The sequence below is a fragment of the Typopeltis vanoorti genome, chromosome 21 (genome assembly GCF_054136105.1).
Source record: "Typopeltis vanoorti isolate ZY-2024b chromosome 21, IOZ_Tvanoo_1.0, whole genome shotgun sequence".
NCBI classification, from domain to species: domain Eukaryota; kingdom Metazoa; phylum Arthropoda; class Arachnida; order Uropygi; family Thelyphonidae; genus Typopeltis; species Typopeltis vanoorti.
The window spans coordinates 16,217,044-16,223,046 of record NC_143569.1 but is presented as its reverse complement, the minus strand read 5'-3'; positions in this window follow the sequence as shown (position 1 = coordinate 16,223,046).

The window sequence follows — 6,003 nt, the reverse complement described above, 5'->3', positions numbered from 1 at the left end:
GTATGGTCTCTTAGGCATAATTGAAAGAACGATATATGCCCTTTGGTAAGAAAACCTGAGTTTAATCCCTTTTGATTTCATTTCCCCCCCCCAAAAAAAAGTAAACGTCCAGAGGAACATACGATACCCATGGTTGCTTTGTTTCAGTCGTAATTCCAGACAATCCAACCCATGAGAGTGGTAATGAATTTCTTTATCTGTCGGTAGGCCACCATTTTATTTATTGGAGTAAATGGTTTAAAAAATTCCATGGTTTGTCTGTACAGTAGGTTTCCCAGGTTTTCGCCACCGGCAGAAAGTTTCAAACAATTTTCCATACCAAGTACGAGTTGTTTGAAACTTTCTGCCGGTGGCATTCACATTTAAAAGAAAACCGTCCAGACAACTGGGTTTTTTTTTCGCCCAAAACATATTGACTATACGAACGCACGCTGTTAGACATGATACGCTCTCCACCTGACGACTTTAGTTGATTATTCTGTAATTCTAAGCAATCTCAATTTATCTTTTCCAGCGGGGGGGGGGAGGTACAAATGAAGAATGTTGTGAGGAAAAGTGATTTAATTCTCTTTTCATTATGTTAACATTCTCTGGAATCTCGTTTTGATTGAAATGCGTTTTAAAATGCAAAACAGAACGTTGCGACGAAATTCTTTAGTCAATAAACGTTACTTTTTCCTCAAGTAAATTTTTAATGTATTCCTGTGGCACTCCAGTTAATAAAATGTACTTGGAGGAAAGCTATTTGTCAGTAAAGCTGAGTACTAGATGGTTTCAGCTTAATTTTAAAAGAAAATTCAAGTGAATGTTTTTACAATAATCGTTATGAGAACACTTAAAGGTCACATTGTCCCGCTACAAACTTCGCGACGAATAACAGTCAGTGGAATACATTTTTCTTCACCCAAGAATTTAATTTTCTGCCTCCGAGTTTTATTTTTTTTCTTCCCTTTTACTTATTGCCCTTTCCCTTTTCTGATTTTTAGCTTAGTTGTTTTTTTTTATTATCCTTTTTCATTTATTTTGTTTCATAAGTGTTAATGATAACCCTGCTTGAGATTTCTTTTTTCCCTTTTGCAAATTTAAATCTATATATCGATGAAGGGAATTGGATCTTATAAAACGTTTGGTAAACAGACCGAAATTGTATCAAAATTTGAAGCGCAATATATATTGCAATGATATTCCTAATAATTACAAAATCGGGAAGAGAATCCATAAATAGGACACAATAGTGTAATAATTTCATTCAAAATTGAATAAGATGACAATAAAAAGCACTAACCAGCCTAACAAATGCATCATGATTATGGCATTCCGAGACCTGTCAACTTTCATGTCTTATTTCACATTCAAATCTTTGTGTGTGTGTTCATTCCGGTTTTCTCTAAATGACGCCATTGTAACTCTTCTGCCTTTTTTTTTGTCGTTTTCCCCAAAATATCACGGCACACGTCATTGATTAAACCTAAATAATTCAGTATGTTCTTTAGGTTCATCTCGTAGAGGAAAACTGTCTGAGAAAATATTCTTCAAATTTCCAGAAAACTTTGCTCCTCGCAACACGCAAAAGAAAGTCAATCGCCCGAGACACAGCATGCATTTTTAAAGACTTGTTGCCGTAGAACGTAAGTCCAAGTGCTGCTGCGTCTTCTTGCCGTCAATTGAATTCTCAAAGTACTTTGTTTTGCTTCCATGCGAAGGTAGTGGTCGAACGAGTGCTATGTGTCACGCCGAGTATGTCTGCGGGTTCATTGAACCCATTTTAATAATATCGGGAGTTGGTAGATGTCAACAGAACGATGAACTGACGGAAGCCGAATGTGTTAGATGTTTTGTTTCTCATGGATTATTATTTATAGTATGTTAGGCTTATAACAGGGGAATCAAGCAGGTGCCTGTGGATACTTTCGCTTCTTTGTTAGTTTTGCAACAAAGATGAAAAAAACCTTTAAAATTAATCTGCGAATTGGAGTGAAATTAAAAATTAAGGATATCTGTCTTAAAAGTTTTCAGATTTTGTAAAGTGTCGTCGTTAAAAATGTAAAGCTTGGAAAATAAAACGCAACAAGTATTAGAGATAACGCTATCGTTGACAAGTGTAAATCGCTTTCGAAATAAAAAATGGGGGGGGGGGGGGATTAGCATTGACAAATCAGTATCAAATGATCAAGTTCGGTTAGAAATAAAAAATGTAAAGGTTTGACGAATAGCATTTGAAGCCCTTCTCATATCGTGTAGCCATTCAAAGGATAGCAGTGCGCATCTCGAAAAGAGTTCTGGATAGTTTTCCCCTCTTATGTGATAGAATTAACCTTCTGAAAAATTCCAAACTATTGATCTGTTTGCTGAACGACAATGGGAAGTATTCCTTTGATAATATTATTACAAACTTGCATCTCTCTGGATCATTAATGATGAAATAATCGCCTCCAAATTTCAAATGTTTTTCTAAGTACTCAGTATTCGATCGCTGCATACCTGTTTATTACGTTGACGTAAACCTTAAAGAAAAAATAATAAATAAATAATAAGAAGAAAATTAAATAAATAAATAAACGGGATTTCTCTTAACAATGAAATATTTCAAGATGGTCATTCAGGTTGGTTGATCGGTTGCAATTACATTGGAAAGATTATGGAGGAAAGTGTATTGATGTCTGGTAATTCTATCTGCTTTCCATCTGGTTTGCCTGTTTCCGTATTTTTCTTCCACCTCCGTTTGAAGGCTAGAACTTATTTTCACTTTAAGTGTTTTAAAAGTGGACATGAAAGTTAGCTGCACAAACATGCTGCAGATTCCATCTAAAGAAGTACTGAAAACTCTTAGAAAATCTGGAGCTGAAAGTAAAACCTGGAGCAAAAGTTCATTGACCACGGACATAGTAGTAGTATGATGACAATACTTTCTTCGGGATGTACGAGTGTATTTACAGAAACGACCGAACAAGAATTGAAGAATAATCAGAAAACTTATTCGCATCAGCAAATTAGCCTAACATAAAAAAAAAACTTCGCAGTTATTCTTGATAACAAGTGAGTGACAAGCCCAGAATGCAAAATATTCTATGTGTAAGAGATTCCTAAGCAACTCAGAATTGTTTGAACATCTGTAACCATCGTGAGGAAGGACACTTCTTCCCGACGCACATTTTCACTGGTCATGAAACGAGGAGCAAATGACATTTTGAAATGGACACCTTCCCAACAAAAAAATTCCCATCGCAAGTATCGAAAATAATGCTCTCTCTGTTTTGCTGATGCACGGGATTAATTCTTGAACACCATAAGGAAAAGAATGGCAGTAAACCGTAATGTTTATGAGATGCTGCGCAATACACTTGAAGCTAGTACGGAAACATCGAAGCCGCTGCTGTCCATCCCTGAATCCAAACTTGAAAACACTGTGAAAAATTACTTAAAAGATTTATCATTTTACTAGCGATCCAAAGATAGGAGATGAAGCTTGCTGCCACTCAGTAGTGATTATTCCTGAACAAAGAAAAATGTGTACTGTTAGATATTCAAACCAAAAGAGATGCGCTGTAGGTTCTGCTACGTTATTCTAAATAATTTTGTTAAGCATTGCATATTCTTTCTTTCACATAAAGTGAATTTGCATTGGGAATTAATTAGTGAGCGCTATTAAATTCATTGATGATTCAGTCAGTTGGAAATTTCATTTAGTTATCTAGCAAAGAAAGTCGCCGAATGATAGAATTTTTTTACTTTTCAGGAATCTGTAATTCTGCTTCCGTCAGCTGCGACGCTTTTTCCACCGAACATCGAAATCCGTTTGAAATCACATTCGCTTCTTACTACAAATTCATTCAGATGTAAATTCAATTCACTCGCCCACTCGTAACTGCCCTATTCTTTTAAAGCTCTGCCTACTGTAAAATTTAGTCCTACCTGCCACCATCGAAAACATTTGCTTGTTACGAGCAATTTTGCTGAACTGTTTCAACTTTTGCCTACTCGGCATTTTTCGGTGCTTTCCCATCCATCAATCAGCCGAGCTAATCTGCCACTACTCAGAAATTAAAATACCTCTTTAGGATTTAGCATGCCCACGGAAATACTAAGAATTCCACTATGACATCTTAGCAATCTTTTGAAGAAAAATCGATAGTTTCTTCCGACTTCTCAGAATTCCGATGGCAGAATTATAAGAGACGAACTTTCGCTTCTAAGAAGCTTTTCTCCTTATATCGCTTGACGGAAACGTATCTTTCCCTGGCGTCATTGTTAAACCCGGGCGCTTTTCTCTCCGGCGTGCTTTCTGTTCCAGAGTTTGGCAGTGTTCGTTCGCATGAAGACGTCTTGTATGATAGCATGTAGTATGAGATTTGGCTACATTTTTATGGTTCCCGAGTGTGAAATTGATAGGACATTGTAAGGTTTTCCGTGTATGTACTAGCAGACAACACTTGCAACTGCAGATCTAAAAACACCCCGTATTCTTACAAAATCTTTTTATAGGTCCGAAAACGATTTCCTGCTATTCAGTATATATAAATGAAGTGTTTTTCTGTTCAGATTTATCAAAATTCTACGCACATATTTTCCTAGGGTGTGCCAGATTATTAACGCAATAATTAAAGCTATTATTAGAGCAATAACGGGAATATAAGGTTTACAGGAATTTTTAATTATATCAGTGCTAATCTTTTTTGTATTATCTTTAGCGTACCTTAGTCTTGAAAGAAGAAAAAGAAATGAAATTCCTCCGAGATATTAATGCACAGAAGAAATATTAACTTGAACGAACGTCTTTAGAATTCAGCTTGACAAGTCCTTGGAGTATAATATAATTCTTTTCTGTATTCTGTTTTGCCCTGATAATTAGGAACCTTTTTTTCCACTTTAAGTTGGTTGCACATGCTTTTTGCATTTCGTGTCTGGCCTCAGCAAGATCAATGCTTAACTTGTCGTCTTCTAGCACGTGATGAAATCTTCCATTATCGATGATGTTATCTTGAGTGTTTAAAGGGTATGAATGCTAAACAGTTGTTATACGGATAGACGTGTTTTTTTTTTAAGTTTCGTCTCACTAATATTAACGTCGTCATATTCACCAAATGCTTGGTTTCGAGATTATATGGAAGTATTTCGTTCAGATTTTTTTTCCTTCATAGCTTTATGGCTTATATTACAGCAGATGGCATACGTAAGATATTAAAATAGATGAATTTTGAATCCATCCAGCTTTTATATTTTATTTTATAGAAAGAAACTTGACTACAGAGCATTTAAGAATAAAACTTCGTCATCGGAGTTGGCTCGAATTATACTATTTAAATTGCAGGAGCCCGCATGTTCTCCTTTTATTGCTTGCTTAAATTAAGTTTCGCTGGCCTAAAAGCTGTTTTTGGGCAGAAACCAAAAGAGTACCAAAACCCTCTGTTGAATATCATATCAATCCTATGCTCAATCCTATGCCAGAAAGTTATCTAAATTTGGCTATAGCAAATGGATGAATCCATAATATTCTGCATGCATTTTTATAACTGGAATACTTAGTGAATACCTATTAGAATACTGTCATAATACCAGTAATTTAAAATATGAATCAGTATATACATCAGAAATTTCATCAATCTGGCTCCGGTACTGTTATCTTTGCTCACATTATTTGTCATGAGGACTTGGAGGTGAAAGAAATAAATTATAAACAGTAAGAGAATCTTCAGAAACTTTTGCAGCATCTCTCCTCGATTTATCAGCTGTGGATATTGACAGCATTTATGGTAGTAAATATAAAGTTACAAGTTTTATATCAGTTTTAATTCATTTTGCTAAAATGAACAGGAATTAATAATATTTATTAATAATAAATTAATAATATTCAAGTGTTACTGTAGCTAATGAAAGCAGCGCTAGTCGACGTGTTGCTTATAATGCGTTAAATGACTTTGGTAAACGTATTTTGGTAAATACGAAAAATATTGTTGCAGAAAGATGCTCTCAATTTGCAGCCTGACGACAAACTTAAGGAATCGA